Source organism: Rosa chinensis, chromosome 6 (genome assembly GCF_002994745.2).
Source record: "Rosa chinensis cultivar Old Blush chromosome 6, RchiOBHm-V2, whole genome shotgun sequence".
NCBI classification, from domain to species: Eukaryota; Viridiplantae; Streptophyta; class Magnoliopsida; order Rosales; family Rosaceae; genus Rosa; species Rosa chinensis.
The window spans coordinates 53,016,989-53,037,214 of NC_037093.1; the positions used below are offsets into that span (position 1 = coordinate 53,016,989).

Sequence of the window (20,226 nt, forward strand, 5' to 3'; positions counted from 1 at the left end):
TAAAACCCAGAAACTTCTGTAAAGCCAAAGCATTAGCGAGTCGTTCTTTTTGAATGGCGGCCTGGAATATTTGTAGGTTTCTCTTTCTACTCTAGCCTGCTTCGTTCTTTTTGATAATAGAATGATAGATTGTGAATTCAGTGAAGAATTGAGTGTACTAAAACTGCTTTTGCTATGATTATTCTGAAATGCTTGCGTAATGCCGTAATGGTGTTCTTGCTGAAATACAAGTAACGAAGATGAATATATTGGACCAGGCTTGTTGTGCTTGGCGTATTTGAATTTTGTGGCATATGTGCACCTCGGCGTAGTAATCCGTTTTGGTTTTCCGAAATAATGCTTTAAGGAGCTAGCTGCTAGTATTTTACTTCGTGAAGTTTCTAGTTATGAGAGTCTGCTACATAGTTTATAAAGCTCTTTGTTTTTTCTTTTTTAACTAAACTGAAGTTTGTGCTTAATGCCACTTTGATGATTAGGAATGAGTCGGATTGTGTGTTGTGGATGCTATGCTATCTAGTTTCTCACCTGTCTTCTAAGGCGATCTTAGAAGTCATGAGAGGGTAATCACTAAGATTGTTGTTATGATCTAGAGCATTGATTTTCTTTCTCTTTATGATGTTACTAGCCCTAACTAGTTTGCTATGCCTTCTTTTTTCTTTTCTTTTTTTATAGGTACCACTGCCATTTTCTGCCTTCATTCGTCTATGTAGACTACGCATGCATCATGCAGAGGATGGTTCTGGTGCTTATTCTGAATCGGAACGGACTGGGCTGCTAGGGCCTGAATCTGAGCATGACTGTAAGCCCTATGAGTCTATGAGGATGCTTCTCAACAAATCTATTTAGCACAGCTGCACAGGTTTCACATTAAAGAGTTTTAAGATGGATATCCTACTGTGCAAATATAATCTATTATTTTCTGATTACCATTGGTGGTGCAAATGTTTATAATGTTGCATTTGATAAAGTAATCTAAGGTTCACATCCAAAACCAATTGGCAATGGATGAATTGGCCCAAACCCTTATAAACTCATAGGCAAGGTCCCATTTTTCCCATGTGGGATGTATATATTCTTAACACGCCCCCGCACGTGTGGCGAATTTTCAAGCCATACACGTGGACAACTTTAGGTGACGTGGAGCCCGTGTGGCCGTTAGACATGCACACGTGGGTAACCCACTCTGATACCATGATAAAGTAATTTGAGGTTCACATCCAAAACCAATTGGCAATGGATGGAGTGGCCCAAACCCTTATAAAGCGTGGTGGACCCATAACCCACATGTCCCAGGATCGGAACCTGGCTCTGATACCATGAGAGCTATTATAAAGAAATATACTAGAAGAGAGAAAAGAAACTTTTTATTAATCTCAAGCTCTGATACAAACGGTGGAGGAGAACGTCTACCCTATTTATACTAGAGAGAGAGAGTAGCATGAAGATAGGCCACGTGTATTACAGCTGTAGGTCACTAATTAAGCTCATGCAGATAAGCACCTAATTGAGGGTTCATTAGAGCAACTAATTAATCAACTAACTAGAAGCCTAATTAACAGAAATAAAAGGAGTGTGATATTATAATGCTAACAGCATTTAGGATGCAATCTATTTTTGGGCTGCCTTTGGAAGAATTATGTAGGATATGGTTTACTTTGTTAAGTTTCTAGGGTTATAATCTTGCAATGTCGGGATGTAAATTATATTATGTACGAAACAGGTACCGATAATCAGTACTGAAAATGAAGAGAGGGTTCAGTTGGAAACTTTGAGGGAAGATATTCAAATGGTTTGTGAATTCTTGTGCCGGTCCTTGTTTATTCTACAGTCATCCACTAAAAGAATCCTTTTTCTCATTGTTGATTACGAATGTCCACTGGTTGTTTTCTATAGCCTGCATTTTTGGAGGATAAATCACTAATTTCTGTCAACCTCTGGATGAACAATGCTCAAGCTAGATCAAGCACTCACTATGATCCACACCATAACCTTCTCTGCATAGTTTTTGGCTGTAAACAAGGTCAAATAATTTTCTCTGATCTTCTAAATGTATTGAGCTGCTTCCAACTTCATAGTGATTAATATGTTTATATAAAGAATAACTTGAAGTGAAGAAAGAAGTTTGTTCAATTTTGCACGACTTTTGTCTATTAGAGTTCTCTTTTTTTCTAAAACAAACTTGTATGCTCCACAGTGGTTTTGTGGCCTCCTTCAGCAACTCCGGTGTTATACTCTATTGGCAGTTGCAGTATGGCTGCAGCATGGCTTTGTTTACTGTTTCTGACTTAGTTTTCTGGTTTACTGGTTTGTACATTAACTACCACTGTTCATACCTTACTTTTAGTTGGTAAAGTAGAGTTGTTAAGCATAGGTATGGGTTGAGTTGAGGTTAAAAGCATCGTTGCTTGTTTTCCTCCTTGTATATATTTGCATCCTTGTAATCAGTTGAAGTAATACAAGAAAACTTTCCACAATTCTCTTGCTTGTTTTCTTCATGGTATCAGAGCAGGCATTCAAGGCCTGAGTTTGTGTTTTTTTTTTCTTTTTCGTTTAGTTCCTGAGTTCACCAGCTTAAGATGGCTGGGAAATCTGGTTCTAAAGATGATGATTCTCTTACAAATTCTTCCGATGTGGAGTCTAATCCAAACCAATGTCTTAGCTCTGTTTTGTTGAATGAATTCAACTATTTTTCTTGGGCTAGAGCTGTTACTCTTGCTCTTGGAGGAAGGTCCAAGCTTGGCTATGTCAATGGAGTTATACAGAAGCCTAAAGCTGACTCTCCTACACTTGATTCTTGGCTGTGCAAGGATCAACTCGTCATGTCTTGGCTAATCAACTCCATGGAGAGCAGAATAGCAGAGATTTTCTGTTTTTCTGAGTCATCTATGCATCTCTGGAATAATGTCAAGGAGATGTATGGAAATCAGAATAATGCTGCTCGAGTTTTTCAACTCAAACGAGATATTGCCGATCTTCAACAAGAAGGTAAGCACTTTGTTTAGCATCTTGGTAGTCTTACAAGTATGTGGAATGAGCTAGATGTTTATAGACCTCATACTGCTGAGGCTAGTGTTTTGTTAAAAAGAGCTGAGGAGGATAAGATCTTTCAGCTTCTTGCAAGTTTAAGCTCAGAATATGAAGATTTGAGAAGTCATATTCTTATGAATACTGAGCTACCATCTTTCAACAATGTGTGTGCCACCATTCAAAGAGAAGAAGTTCGAAAAAGGGTGATGAATATGGAGACCAAGACAAGTGCATCTGAAACCAGAGCTTATGCTTCTAATCACAGGCAAGCTGAAGCCAAAGTGTACAAAGGCAAGAGGCCTGACTTGAAATGCAGCTACTGTGAGGGGGTTGGACATGTGAGGGAAAGATGTTGGGTTCTCTATCCTGAGCAGAAGCCAAAGTTTCTAAAGGAAGCCAAAGTTTCTAAAGGAAGGCAAAAGCTCTCAAAAGAGTTGGAATCCACCAAAAGCAAACCTGACAGCAACTTCTTCTTCTTCTTCTTCTGAGGATAGGCTCAACTTCACCTCCAATCCCACTACTTTAATCAATGAATTTGCTGCTTATCTCAGCAAGAAGCAGATGCATAATGGAGGTGAAGAAACAGCCATGCCTGGGATTGAAGGTCACACTGCACTCCTTGGAAGGTTTGCTGGCTTCCTTGCAGGAGCTGATTATGTTCCACATGAAGAAGCTTCAGGTACTCTAAAATCCTTTTCTACTGCGCTCAATGATTGTGCTATGGATGATTATTGGATTATAGACTCAGGGGCTACAGATCACATGACAAATAAAATCACAAATTTGCATGAGTTTGAAAAAATGTCTATCCCTTCTAAAGTGTCTGTAGCAAATGGCAAAGGTGTCTCAGTTTTAGGAAAGGGAAAAATCAAATTACTCTCCAACCTTGTTGAGTCAATTGCTCTCTATGTTCCTTCTTTCCCTTTTCAGCTTCTATCTGTTGGAAGAATTATAAACACATTAAAATGTCTTGTCATCTTCTCTCCTTATAATGTCATATTTCAGGATCTCATCACCAAGAAGACGATTGGTGAGGGTTTCTTTTTGAATGGTCTCTATTATCTGTCCAAGAACTCTTTTAATTCTAAAGCCTTCCAAGTCAGTTCAAGATCAACACAAGAGCATCATCTGTGGCATCAACGCTTGGCTCATCCTTCAGAGAAAGTGTTGTCTTTTTTGTTTCCAAATTTGTGCAAAGCAGACAATCAATGTGATGTCTGTCATCTGTCAAAATCCTCTAGGTTGCCTTTTACTTCCTCTCTTTCTAGAGCTAGTAATCCTTTTGAAATCGTTCATTCAGACATTTGGGGTCCAGTTCTTGAATCCTATGATGGATTTAAGTATTTTGTAACATTTGTAGATGATTTTACGAGGATTACTTGGTTGTATCTATTGAAATTCAAAAGTGAAGTTGAGGATGTTTTTAAGGATTTTCATAAACTTGTCATCACTCAATTTTCTTCATCCATTCATGTGTTAAGATCCGATAATGGCTCTGAGTATATGTCCAATAATATGTCAAGTTACTTGAGCATACAAGGCATTGTGCACCAAACTAGCTGTGTTGGTACTCCTCAACAGAACGGGATTGCTGAGAGAAAGAATCGAGATCTTCTTGAAAAAACAAGAGCACTTATGTTTCAAATGAATGTTCCAAAATTTTTTTGGTCTCAAGGTGTTCTTACTGCCACATATCTCATCAACAGACTCTCTAGTAGAGTGCTTGGTTTCAAATCACCTCTTGAAGTGTTGAAAGGTAGAAAGATTGATTTGTCTCACTTAAAAGTCTTTGGCTGCACATGCTTTGTTCATATTCAAGCTCATCAACGTGATAAACTTGATCCCAGAGCTGATAAGTGTGTTTTCCTAGGATATTCATCTACTCAAAAGGGTTATAAATGTTATAACTATGTTACCAGAAAACTAATTATCTCCAGGGATGTGAGATTTGATGAAGCTACTCCCTATTTCACTAGAAAATCATGTGATTTTGGTCAGGGGGAGTTTCTCTCTGATTTGTTTCCAAGTCCTAATCTTCCTGTTGATGAGGATTGCAGTTCGTTTTTAAATCCTGACACTTTAGTTCAAGAAGTTCCAGTAGTAGTCACTGATGCAGAAACTGGTATGCAAGAAGATCAGGAAGTTCCAGCAGTATCCTCTGATATAGAAATTGATACTCAACCTGTTGATGAACCTACCTTTCCACCTGCAGTTGTTCTTCATAGAAATCCCTTGGTATCACCCCCTGCAGTTGTTCTTCAAAGGAATCCTCCACGAGATCGAGGTCCTCCATCCAAGCTAAATGACTACAAAACTTATACTGCAAGGTATCCAATGACACACTTCATATCCTATAAGAAATTCTCTTTGGCTCATTCTGCTTTTCTAAATGTTCTTGATGGTACTCATGAACCTCAAAGCTTTGAGGAAGCTAATCATGTTGATGTATGGAAGAAAGCTATGGCAGATGAACTTCAAGCTCTCCATGACAATAATACATGGAGTGTTGTTAGAATTCCTAAAGGAAAGAAAGTTGTTGGCTGTCGTTGGGTTTACAAAACAAAACTTCATTCTGATGGTTCTGTGGAGAGATATAAGGCTCGTTTAGTAGCTCGTGGTTTTACTCAAACATATGGAGTAGACTACAAGGAGACTTTTGCTCCTGTTGCTAAAATGAGTACAGTAAGAGTTTTGTTATCAGTTGTAGTTAACCATTCTTGGCCACTATACCAGATGGATGTGAAAAACGCCTTCTTACATGGTGATCTTGAAGAGGAGGTCTATATGAAATTACCTCCTGGTCATCCTCAATCTCATGACCCTGAAATAGTATGCAAGCTGCACAAGTCCATTTATGGTTTAAAGCAATCCCCTCGTGCCTGGTATGCTAAGCTCAGTTCAGTACTTGAGGAAGTTGGTTTTCACAGAAGCAATGCAAATTCTTCTTTGTTTGTTCGAATTGGTTCAACCAGTAAGCTTGTGGTGCTCATCTATGTTGATGATTTGATAGTGACTGGTGACAATATTGAGGAGATTCAGACTCTCAAGCAATCTCTTCGAAACAAGTTTGCTATTAAAGATTTGGGAATTCTTAAGTAGTTTCTTGGCATAGAAATGGCTACTTCTCATAAAGGTCTCTTTCTCAATCAAAGAAAGTACACACTTGATCTACTGCAAGATGCAGATATGGAGGATTGCAAACCTGCTCGCACTCCTCTTGACAGCAAGCTGCAACTTAATGTATTAAGTGAGCCTTTCTTGAATTTAACCTCCTATCAACGATTAGTGGGTAAGCTTATCTATCTCACAATCACTCGACCTGATATTTCTTATGCTGTAAGCATTGTCAGTCAATTCATGCATGCTCCAACTTTAGCTCATCTTCACATTGTGAAGAGAATTCTTCGTTATCTCAAAGGTTCTGTTGGAAGAGGTATTTTGATGAAAAACAATGGAAACACTCACATAATGGGATACACTGATGCTGATTGGGCAGGCAATTCTCTTTATCGAAAATCAACAACTGGCTTCTGTACATTTGTTGGTGGAAATCTGGTTACTTGGAAGAGCAAAAAGCAAACTGTTGTTGCTCGTTCTAGTGCAGAGGCTGAGTATAGAGCTATGGCTTCCACTGCTTGTGAGCTTATTTGGTTAAAGGGTCTCCTATCTGATTTGGGATTTCCTAGTTGTCAGCCAATGTCTCTTTTATGTGATAATCAAGCTGCAATGCATATTGCTTCTAATCCGGTTTTTCATGAAAGAACCAAACACATAGAAGTTGATTGTCACTACATTCGAGCTCAAGTTCAGTCCAAGATCATTGATACTCACTTCACTCGAAGCCATGATCAATTGGCTGACATTTTCACCAAATCTCTTCCCACTGCTCAGTTTCTCAGGATTTTGGGCAAGCTTGGATCAATGAATCCTCTTGATCCCGCTTGAGGGGGAGTATTGGCAGTTGCAGTATGGCTGCAGCATGGGGCAGTAGCAGTATGGTTGCAGCATGGCTTTGTTTACTGTTTCTGACTTAGTTTTCTGGTTTACTGGTTTGTACATTAACTACCACTGTTCATACCTTACTTTTAGTTGGTAAAGTAGAGTTGTTAAGCATAGGTATGGGTTGAGTTGAGGTTAAAAGCATCGTTGCTTGTTTTCCTCCGTTGCTTGTTTTCCTCCTTGTATATATTTGCATCCTTGTAATCAGTTCTTTTATGAAGTAATACAAGAAAACTTTCCACAATTCTCTTGCTTGTTTTCTTCATACCCTATGCCAATATATGGGGAGGCATCAAATCATAGGTATGGTACTTTCTGTAGTAATAATATGAATTCAGATCAAATCTCTTCTCTTTTCTCTACCTACTTGAAAGTTTATGCTTCTAGTCTATTTTCTATCTTTTCTTTTTCTACTTACTTTCTGTGCAGTCTTCCAATAGTTGAATTGTACCCCCTCTTGGCAGTTCTGTTCCTTTAGACAACCTTGACTTTTCAAATTATCCAAGAGCAGAATCTTCAATGGAGTACTCGCAGAAGGTTATTCTTCATGCAGGGGATGCACTATTTATTCCTGAAGGCTGGTAAGGTTTAAAATCCATGAACAGTATTTTGTTAGGCGTGCTCTCTCTTTGAACAGATTGCAACTATTTCTTTCCTAATTGCTATTTCTGTTCTCTACAGGTTCCACCAGGTGGATAGTGATGATCTGACAATCGCTGTCAACTTTTGGTGGCAATCAAACATAATGTCAAGCATGTCAGAACACATGGATGCATATTATTTGCGCATACTATTAAGAAGGTACCTGTGGATGTGGTTAAGTGTCCTTTTTCATATGTCAGAAGAGCATTTCCAAAATAGTTGACTTGATTCTGTTTCCCTTTCATGCCTCTCTTATGCGTAATATCCTTATTGAAAGAATGACAGTTCGAGAAATGGTATCCCCTCTCTCTCTCTCTCTCTCTCTCTCTCTCTCTCTCACACACACACACACACACATCTGGTGTGTGTCTATTTAGTGAAATCTATGGCAAAGCCAATTCTTATATCTGTCATTGAGCTGAAGTTGGACTGATCTGACTAGTTCTTTTACATTGACCTTTACTTTTTTAATCTCTCTCTCTCTCTCTCTCTCTCTCTTTTCTAACCAGTAAAGAAAACGAGTTATGAAGTATAATGTGGCTAAAATATGGAAGAAAAATAAAAAATTGCTATTGGCCAAATTTTGAATTATTTCATTTTATCAAGTAATAAATTTCTGTAGTTTAAATATTACTCAAGGAAATTGATAGAACTAATAATTCATTTAAAAATTGAAATGTATTGGTCATTGATTGAATACCACAATCAATGATTGTGATCTCTTTAGAATGGTAGATCTATGCTTCAAGAGAATCAAAATAACTGTGATAATTAGAGAATAGAGAACCAATACATAAGTTAGATGGCTTGAAGGCTTTCTTTTCAATTTATTAAGTGGGGAAACTACAAACAGTGGTCTTGAGTCTTAGTTGAAGTTAGTCTACCTCCATTAGATAGAAATAGAACTGCCACTTTGATGAAATCTTGGAAGTTGGTATGGGGATGATATCTACTCTGTGTATGTGTGTGGCTTTTTTATTTTTTTTTATTTGAAGCAGAAGTTTATAATCGACCACTATAAGTTATATTTAATTTCTAAGATTTGGGACAGAACCAAGTGCTACCTAAAGCGTCTTTAGTGGAAATGGAGAACACAAAGAGGCATGCATGTAAGCTGCTTAATAACGGACAAGTAGGTCAGTTTTCTATAAGCTGTCTGACAGATCATCTTATATTAAGATTACTTTGTATTGTTTCCTTAATCATTGGTGAAAAGAAGGGGAAATTTGAAGTGCATGTTTATCCATGCGGCATTTCTCTTTTTGCTGACAGCCATGATTTGATATGTTACCCAGATAAGAATGACAAGGATTTGGATCAGGCAAGTGAGAGGAAGGATCTTGAAGGAAAGGAGCTAAAGCAAGAAACTACTTTGCTCACTGGAACCGGTTGCCGTCCATGCTCTTCATGAACCTGTTTCTTTAGTTCACAATCATGTCAATGCTGCAGAGCAAAGACAACAGGAGCAATCCACTTCAAGAACTGATTCTGCACTCAATGTCAAGGACAAGGGTAACAAAGTTGTGAGAGTGCATGCATTTAGGTTGGAAGATGACCCAGTTGCTAACATTATTTGGACTCTTCCACCATGCACTCTTCAACGCGTACTTCTTGCCATGGTGGTAAATGTGTAGGGTTTTACTATCATTGAAGTTTGCACTTGTAAATTGTAATAGGTAGCTGGATATTGCATCCGCTCTGGGTTGAACTCATTGTTGTTCAAAGTGGCTTTGAATTGATTTGTCTGTTCCATGTAATATTGGCGTGTCAAATAGGAATAACCGACACCAAAAGCAGGTCATAATACTAGAATTAGAAGAACTTTGTTATCCCTACAGGACCTTACACTCTTTTAATTTTATGGGTGGGTCTGTAGGCACTGTTTCTGCTTACTATTCTGAACGCCCGAACTCTGCAAGTCCTTATGCTTTTACCATTAGATCCATAATTTGAAGCGGCTTGACCCCTCTTTTTCTTTGTTCATATATTCCCTTCTTTCTAGGGTTGTGCAAGATGATTGGACCATTGTTTGTTGGTCTGAAAAAATTTATCTGTGTCTATGTGACCTTGTGCATGTTATGTGTATTGAATTTGGGTAAGCAATATGATTTTTTAATTATGCCTTACATCTAGTTTGTAAGTAATAGGATCTGGTAATGCGTCATGGCAAATTGGTGAGGCTGCTAATGCTGATGCTTGTATGATTACATAGCAAAAAATCATATTGTATCTTCAGCCACATAAATGCTAACTCTACATTATTTTCTCATCGTTAGCATGTAACAATTTATGTCATCTTGTGCAGAAAAGTTTTCCAAGAACTTTGGAGGCTTTAATATTGCACATGCTTATACCAGTGGAGACAAGCTAGTGTACTGGTGGGTATGAGATACCCTCATTTACAACTATTTGAACAAAAATTTACAAGTATTTGAACAAAAATTACAACATTGAGAACAAAAGTTACCATATTCATTTACACCATTTACATATAGTTAAACAAAAATTACAACATTGACAACGAATTTGTTCAAAAGCTTGTAAAAATGTCGTAAGAGGTGTAATTACCATTATTAGAACTAAGATTACAACATTGACAACGAATTTATTCAAAAACTTGTAAAATGTCGTAAGAGGTGTAATTACCATTATTAGAACTAAGATTACACAAAGTAGGACTCAAATTATAACTTTGACAACAAAATTTGTTCTAACTTTTGTAAACGTAGGTATGAGATACCCACCACTACACTAGAATTTCCCATACCAGTGGGAGCAGAAGTGCTTACACGTAAATTTGAAGAAATGGATGACCTGAACACCAAGGAAGATCGGTATAGGCTAATTTCTTTTCATCAATTGTTAAAAAAAGTTAATATATAGATATATATATATATATATATATATATATATATATATATATATATGAAAGCTGAGCTAGGGAGAGAGAGAACTGAGAAAATATCTGGATGCTATTTCTGTTATATTTTGACTTAATCAATTTATTACAACAGTTTACGTATATATAGTAGTTGATAACCCTAATCTAATGTACAAGAACATGACACTTGTCACTCATCTGTGAAGAAGCTAACAACCCTTCTAACTAACTATTCTTTACTGCTTAAGCTACCTAACTTACACTAATTAACACCCCCTCTCAGCTGGATGGGTGGTGAAACAACCATCAAGCTGCTACATAGATATGAATGTTGTGGGGAGCAGAGTCCTTTAGTAAACAGGTCTGCAGGTTGTTCGTGAGTGGAGACAAACTGAAGAGTAATGGATCCATCTTTAACTTTGTCTCTAGTGAAATGTACATCGACTTCAACATGCTTCATCTTTGAGTGATGTACAGGATTAGCAGCTAGTGCCAAGGCAGAGATATTGTCACAGTGCAAGGTAGGAACCTGAACAAGTTGGATTTGTAAATCAGTGAGTAAATGCTTGAGCCATTGTAGTTCTGAAGTTGTGTCAGCCATACTTCTGTACTCTGCTTCTGTAGACAACCTTGAAACTGCAGTTTGCTTCTTGCTGCACCATGAAATTGGGGAATGATTAAGCAATATGACAAACCCAGTTGTAGATTTCCTATCATTGGGATCACCTGCCCAATCAGCATCACAATAAGCTTGCAAACTCAAAGGCACTTTAGATGATTGTTTCCGAAAGAGAATACCATGTTTCAATCTTGATGAATCATTCTAGGACTCTCCTTCATATTTGGAGCAGCAATAACCTTCCAAAAATGCCCTGGAAATCCGTCCAAAGAAGAATCTCGGCCAAAATACCCTGTTTTGACTAGGATTCAATTTCTGTCTCTGAAGCTTCTTTCTTGGACAAGGAACAACTTTTTCTTGACAAGTTTCTGGATGGATCTTGATTCAAACGTGCTCTATGACATCACAGCATCTAGAATGATCAATAACCTTCTGGAAAAACTCCAAGAAAATCACCGGAAAAGATCTCCCAAAAAGCTTCGTGAAAAGCTGACAGTTTCTGCCTTATCGGGAAGCTTACTTTGCGCTTGGTTTCCTACTGCCTCGTTGACATTTCTGACCAGTTCTTTGGCTCTCGTTGAAGTATAACATCATGTATTCAAGGATCGCTGGCTCTTTCTGCAAAGTTACAGCTGGAATGATGCAAGAATTTCTCCTCAAAACCGTTCCCAGAAAGCTGATTCTGAAACAGCAGTTTTCTGCTTTGCAGCAACTGTTTTGCACAACTTTTGCCGTAGACTTCCCTTGTAATTTCTGGTTAAAAGGTTGATCAAAATTAGTCCTCTGCATCAGTACTTCATGATCCATGGCTTCTTTTTTCCCTTTCAGCTCCTATTTCTCTTGAATCACTCCACGAACTACCTAAAGAGAAAACAAAGTTAAAACTGACTTTTTAAAGGAAATAGCTAAGAAAAGTGTAAAGGATTCCACGCTATATTTGTCGCATTTATGCTCCTATCAAAACTGCCTTTAACATATCTAAGTATACGTTTTGCAGCATTTAGATGAGCATCTGTGGGACTGTGTAAGAACTGACACACAGTATTGACACTGTAGGCAATGTCAGGTCTTCTGAAGGTTAGCTATTGTAAGCATCCAACTAGGCTTCTGAAAAGAGGAACATCAATAGAAGATAAAGGTGTACCACTATCTTTGAGTAGTTTAGCTCCGGATTGACAGGGTGTAAGATGAGTGTGACATGCATCCATTCCAGCCTTGTGTAACAAATCTTTAGCATATTTATGTTGAGATAGAAAGAGACCTTCTGGAACATAATGAATTTCTAGGCCAAGAAAGAAGTGGAGAGCACCCAAGTCTTTCATATCAAATTCTTTTTGTAATTCTGCTTTTACTTCTGAGATCAAGCTTTCATTATCTCCTGTAATTATAATATCATCAACATAGAGCAGCAGGTATACCTTTGAGGTGACTGATGTTTTGATGAACAAGGATGGATCTGCATGAGATGATTTAAATCCAATGGTAGGCAAGAAGGAAGTGAACCGGTCATTCCATGCTCTTGGAGCTTGTTTTAATCCATAGAGTGACCTTTGCAATTTGCAAACATATGATGGAAATGCTGAATCTTCAAAACCACCAGGCTGAGACATATAAACTTCTTCATTAAGTTGACCATTTAGGAAGATATTTTTAACATCCATTTGATGTAGTTTCCAACCATAATGAGCAGCAACACTAAGAATTAGTCTAACAGTTGTGTGTCTAACCACAGGAGAAAAAGTCTCCTCATAATCTACACCATATTCTTGACTAAACCCCCCCTGCAACTAGTCTAGCTTTGTGCCTAGCAACAGAGCCATCAACATTCCTTTTAATCTTGAAGATCCACTTGCATGAGACTAGGTTCTTGTAAGGAGGTAAAGGTACAAGGGTCCAAGTTTGTTGTTGTTGTAAGGCATCATATTCCTCTTGCATGGCTTGTTTCCATTGAGGTATTTGCAGTGCCATTTTGTAGCTAATTGGCTCAGTTTGAGTAGGATCTGCAGAATCAGATGACATGATAGACAAAAAACATTTCTTCATAGAGATACCCCTTTTCCCCCTTGTGAGCATATGATAATCATTATGCACAGAATCAGTGAGACCTTCAACTGGATGTAAGACATTGGCTTCTGAGATTTGAGATCTAGTTCTAGTAGGACTGCACTCTAGCACAACAAATATGTTACCGGCACCAGGTTGAGTATTGATGGCAAGAGATCCATCATCTTCACCAAAATGAATGGATGTAGTGGAATTTGGACTGAAGGCAGGAGAAGATTGTGGTAGAATATTGGTGTGAGCTTGTGAGGCACTAGATGAAGTAGTTGCTGAAGCATTGTGATAATTGTCCTGAACTTGTAACTCATTTTGGGAATTGAAGACAGTAATGTTTTGAGATTGAGGGATAGAAGGCTGACCTGAATTAGCTGATGGATGTAAGACAGATGCAGGCATTTGATACTGTGAGATGGACTAAGTGCGAGTAAAGCAAGGTGTTGAAACAGGTCTATGATCTGAATAAGGTGACACAGGAGTAGTATTAGTGGTCACACAGGTTGTGGCATATGGGAAACTCTCTTCATCAAATAGTACATGTCGAGATATGATATACTTCTTAGTTTGAAGATTATAACAAATGTAGCCCTTGTAACCGGTTGCAAATCCCAGAAAAATGCACTTGGCTGTCTTAGGTTGCAACTTATCTGTTCTAGTAGTAAGCAAGGGATAGCAGGCACAACCAAATATCCTGAGTCTGTCTAAGGAGGGCTGAGACTTGTAGAGTTTTTCAAAGGGAGACTGCATATTCAGCACTGGTGTAGGCATTCTATTAATAAGATATGCACTCAAGGCACAGGCATGATACCAAAACTGATTGGGGACTGAAGCAGTTTGAAGTAAAGTGACTGCCGTTTCTCTTAGATGCCTATTCTTCCTTTCTGACACCCCATTTTGTTCAGGAGTATAAGGACATGAAAGCTGATGATTTATACCTTTTTGATGGAGAAAGCTCTTGAAAGCATTATTAACATACTCACCACCACTATCTGATCTCAAGGTCTTAATTTGTACAGAAAATTGAGTATTCACAAAGGCACACAGAGATTGAAAATAAGAGAACACTTCATTCTTATTCTTCATTGGAAACATCCAAGTATACCTAGTACAATCATCAATGAAGAGTACAAAATACCTATATCCATCAATTGATAGACAAGGAGAAGGCCCCCATACATCTGAATGAACAAGTTCAAATGGAACTGAACTTCTGTTTTGTGATTCTGAAAAGGTAATTTCTTAAACTTGCCTAAAAGACATCCTTCACAAACTGAGGTTCCTGACTCAGACTTGAATGGAATGTTACATTTATTCAACATTTTATTCACTATATCAGTAGCTGGATGCCCAAACCTTTGATGCCAAATGGATTGTTTGATGTATTTGCCCAGAAGAGCTGTAGCAGAAGCAGTAGATACATTTCCAGAAACTTTAGGTGATTTGAGTGATGGCAGATCAAATGGAATGGGATACAACCCTTGCTTACTCAGTCTTTTGTACAATATCTTGCCCAACACCTTGTCCTGAATCACACACATAAACTCATCAAACCATACTGAGCAGTTATTGTCTTTGCATAATTGATAAATGGACAAAAGATGAGCAGCTAACTCAGGTATGAATAACACATTTTGCAACTTTAAGAAACCAAGCATAGCATTACCAATGTGAGTAATATTCATTTGTTTACCATTACCAACTTGAACAGTGTCAGCAAGAGGATATGGAGCAATGTTGTTGAGTAGCTGAACTTCATTTGTCATGTGGTTAGTGGCACCTGTATCAGCTAACCAATACTGAGGAGCTTGAGTAGCAGCAGCCATCATAGCATTCATTGCATTACCTGCATTCATTCCATTGCCACCATTGGCCTGAAACAGAGTTTGTTGCTGTTGTTGGTTTGGCAAGCCAGCTGGAGCTTGTTGTTGTTGCTGATTTGGGAAGCCAATGATGTAATAACATCTCTCAGCTGTGTGATTAAATCTGCCACAGACTTGGCATCCTCCATAGTTCTGAGCCATGTTATTCTGCTGTTGATTCATCAAATTTGGTAGTGACCTGCAAGTTCTGGCCCCATGACCATTTTTGCCACATATTTGACACAAGATTCCACCATTGTTTCTATTGTTGTTGAAGCCAGGATTGTTGTTCATTCCACCATTATTGAAGCCATTATTAAGGCCAGTATTGAATCCATTATTGCCTGCATTTCCCCTTGGGCCAAAGTTGTTTCTGCCATTGCTGAACCTTGGTGGTCTTCTACCAGCATAGAAGCCTCCCATATTGATGTTAGGATCAAAGGCATTGAAGAGATTGAATGAGTTGAAGCCATATGGCATAGCTGGAATTGGAATGTATTGTGTCTAAGTTGAAGCAGGTGCAAAACCAGGAGGAGCAACTGGAGCTGGTGGAATAATAGAGTTGCCTTACATAGTGGTTGTTGTACTTGGAGTCATTGAATAGCTGGTGCCTACAGAAGAGCTAGAGCTGGCTTGAGATTGTTTCATTGCAGATGAGTGAGCAGCAGCCATCATGGCAGAAATAGGAGCTGACTGAAGAGCAGTGGACTCATTTTCTATGTCAATTTCAGCAGCCTTGAGAAAGGTCTTTAGTTCGCCCACAGAACAGCTAACGAACTGAGCTCGGATAACTGTTTTAATTGCTGCATACTCGGATGGAAGACCCCTTAAAACAGTGACAACTATATCTTCATCATCAAGAAATACACCAACCGTCTCCAAAGCATCTCTAGCAGCTTTAATCTTGTCAAGACATGACTTAATACTGTCATTTCCTTTCTTCAAGTTCTGTAGATTGGACTTAAGTTGCAAAATATTCTGTTTATTTGGAGCTGCAAACTTATTTTTCAGGTTTGTCCACATTTCTTGAACAGAACGACTGCCTACAGCACAGGACATGGCAATAGGACTCAAGGTCTGACCAATCATGTTGACTATGCTTTGATCCTGAGTTTTCCAAGCTACATATTCACTTGATACAGATCTAGTAGTGCCATCAGCAGACGTGATATACTGAGCAGGACAAGGTGTTGTGCCATCAACAAATCCATACAAATTTTGGCCTTTCAAGAATGACTCAAGTCGAAACAGCCACGTAGGGTAATTAGACTCGTCAAGTAGAACATTTGGTAGGTAAACTGTGGTCTGAGTAACAGTAGTAGACGCCATGAATAGATCTAAAGTATATGACTCTTGAGCTTGCAAATAGAGTAACAATAAGCTTCTGAGTAGAAAAATCTTCAAGAACTAAATCCGATAGTACTATTGCAGTAATCTGAGGTAAGAACGAAGCAAACAGTAGCTAGATCTGAGCTAAATCTTCAATTTCTTGAGCTAAAACTTCAATTTCCCAATACCTAGGGTTTCTGAGCATGAATCAACTAATTTTTCTGAACACTGAGTATGTCAAACACATCAACAATCACTGTATATGTAAATCCAAGTCTTCGATGAAGGAGAACAACAACAAATTTCAACTATTTTTCACTGCTAGATCTGAAAAATTTGATGAACAACTTCACTTATCTTGTGTAATTTGCAGAACCGAGCTTGAAATTAGTACTGGAGAAGCTTCAAGAACGAAGAATAGAGCTGATGAAGAAGATGAGTGAGCTTTAGGTCACCGATCGACCTGGGCTTTGGATACCATGAAAGCTGAGCTAGGGAGAGAGAGAACTGAGAAAATATCTGGATGCTATTTCCGTTATATTTTGACTTAATCAGTTTATTACAACAGTTTACATATATATAGTAGTTGATAACCCTAATCTAATGTACAGGAACGTGATACTTGTCACTCATATGTGAAGAAGCTAACAACCCTTCTAACTAACTATTCTTTACTGCTTAAGCTACCTAACTTACACTAACAATATATATATATTCCAATGCAATCTGCTTTTCGTCATTTCAGGAACAGATTTTACCAAGTTTTCTATGAATCATTCAACGACCAATTTGCTGCAATGGATGCAATTCTGAATGGAAAGGAATTATTTGCCCTCCAGGTAATGCTGTGATCTTGTTGAACCATGTCTTTCAGTGCTCATAAATCCTTTTATCAAAATATGAAGTATGCAAAAATAGATAATGTTGGAGAGGAAAGATCCCACATTGGAAAAGTGACAAAATATAATATAACTTATAAGTGGGTGGCTCTTACCTAATTGTACCGATGCCTTTTGTGATTAAAACCCAACACCTATCGGGTGGTTAAGTTGGGACAGTATCGGTACAATGGTGGGTCAGGGGCCACGCTTGTCGTTGTTTAACAGATTATGTAGGAGATTGTCCTCCTATTCGTGTATTAGCTTAAGAGTGAATTGGATAATTGGATAGCGGGTGATTGAGGAGGGTGGACATAAGCTTTTCCATATCCTGACCATCTTTGGTAGGGAAAAAAAAATTGATTAACCTAAGAAATAGAAAGGTTGTGGTGCAGTGTAATATAAAATCCAACAAAACGCTGAACTGCTTGTTTAGAAAAACAGAATCTCGATCTAGAGTGACCATGATCTCCGTATACACTAGATTGATATAAACTCTCATATACACCGTATTCTTTGTTGCAGGCATACAAGAATGTGTTAGATAAGAACATAGGAGTAGATTGGGGTGGGCCAAAACCAGTTGTGTGATGAAATGCTGTATTGACACACAGTTCTTAAAGAAATTGGTCCCCTTGGCTTGAGGGAGCTAATCGATGCATATTCATTGCAGAAACTTCCTTTTCTTCTTTGAACTCAATCAACTGTACTTTACATACTTTCATCCACAGGCTCTCAGAACATGGGTGTATCATTGAGTTTGTACATTCTATGTGATTTCATCTGACGCTGCAACTTTTAGTTTTCTGATATTCTGTGCCTTTAATTTTTGTGTTTGCGTAATTTGAGATCCCACGTGGTCAAGCAGATAGCTACTGAAAAGATGAAAAGAAGAAACTTTTTTTTGTTGTAAATATTAATGTGGCTATTCATGTAATAGCAATTATTGTTGCGTGATATACGCCAATTAAGATTGATTGGTGATTAACAGAATATAATTAGCGATTGATTGATTGTAATCAGACGAGTAATTGATGTAATCGTTAAATAGTTACCTTTTGTAAACCTGAAGTACTCCTATATAAACCTCATTGTGAGATGAATAGAATCACTCCATTTTCTCATACTTCATTCTCTATGTCTAAACTCTCCCTCTCTCGAATTCTTTTACTATCGTTTTACAACACGTTATCAGCACGACAAGCTCTAGGATTCAGATTGCGAGTCGCAGAGAAGAGGTGGTTCATCATTCAATCAAGAAAAGAGGCGAATAACTCCTGAGTTATTGGATTGGCTGAGAAGACAACCTTCTCAGTTCTGCACATATAAACTGAAGATTCGTCTGTTTCATCAAGTATTTTTCTTTCCAAAATCCAATTTTATATTCATGCTTATTAAGCCTATTGATTGAATATGAACAATCACCATGATGCATGAACCCCCAAATTTACTTTATTAATTTATTTGGTTGATACATATATATCTGTCGTATCTATTTGTTCATGTTTTTGGATTTGATTGACATATATCATGACACATTGACGTATGATTCCTATTTAATATTACTACAATGCCAAAAGCATTTACCCAATTTATTACCTATACGAAATGCCAGAAGCATTAATGGGATTTGAACCCATTTCCTTAGGTACATAACCGCTGTATTAATTTATTTACGTTATGATTTAATAACATATATTGAATTTGATTATGTTATAATTGTGAATATTAAATGAGGTTGAGTCAGAAGCTCAAAATCAAGTCCAAAGTCACAACAACAAATCCGAGCCAGAAGCTTAAGCCCAAGTTGCAAGGCTAGAACAGAAGCTCGCCACGTGTTGCCATAACAAAGGTTATGAATCTTCTCAAAGTAGGCTCATCCATTTGGATGCGATGTCTAGGTAAGGTTCAGATGAGGCTGTGTACTTAAGTGAGCCTCGCTCCACCTTAACCTCATCTTTCCTTACCTGGTCGTATTCAATTGGAGTTACCGAAAGGGTTGAGTAATAACTTTTCATTCCTTGGCAGACCAGTTTGAGCCCAGCAGGCCCACTCTCCCTCAGCAGGACCTAGCAGCCCAGCAGGTCTCACACACCATTTGACTTACGCATGAAAGCCTGGGTCACAAGCCCGCAGACTAAGCCCGATAGGCTTCACTATCAAGCCCACTCCTTCTTTGGTCCAGCAGAATCAAAAATAAAAGGAAAAATGATTTCATATTGTAAATAGATTCACCATATCTAATATGTGTAATTAATTGCCAGAAGCATTTATTCACATAATTGTGTGATAATTAATCTGTTATATTACTAGCATGCGATTAATATCTCAATTGATTTGTGATTTTTATTTATCCAATTTGTGAGATTATTTCAATTTGCTCAATTCAATATTATTGTGTTACTTGTCTAAATGAATAGGCATATTCTGTGATCAAATGACCATTTTCTTGCCTGAAGCAAGACATGATTAGCAAGATATTGAACAAGCCCATATGCCCAAAACAATACAAGGAGAGGCACTTTACTAATTCTCAGAATTGATCACTATCTTGTTGCTCACTGAAATGAACAACAACCTCCTGTTGAGGAATGATCAAGCCAAGCCCATCGGTACCTAAGCAACTCTTTTGCTTAAAGCAAATGATGTTACTCATCGCAAACATAATCGCGAAAGGAGAAATTGTGGCCGTGGAAGGGACAAAAAGTCCGATCTTTCGAGACAAGGAAAGAGAGGTGGGCCCATATAACTGGCCCAAAACATGGCCCCATGTTATAGTGCCCCTGCTCAACAAGTCAAAGTGGAAAGGAACACTGGTTCGGCCCGCAGCCACCAAAATCAGCATGATCTTTGTTATCAATGTGGAGGAATTGACTGCTAATCCCGCACCTGTTGTGCGATAGCCTAAGCAGTAGATGAGTATTACGCCGGTCG

At 38.1% G+C, this 20,226-nt stretch overlaps 1 pseudogene; it reads left to right on the plus strand.

Annotated features, from left to right (window-relative positions):
- Positions 1-239: 239 nt before the first annotated feature.
- Positions 240-18,104, plus strand: LOC112171554 (annotated as a pseudogene).
- Positions 18,105-20,226: the final 2,122 nt, after the last annotated feature.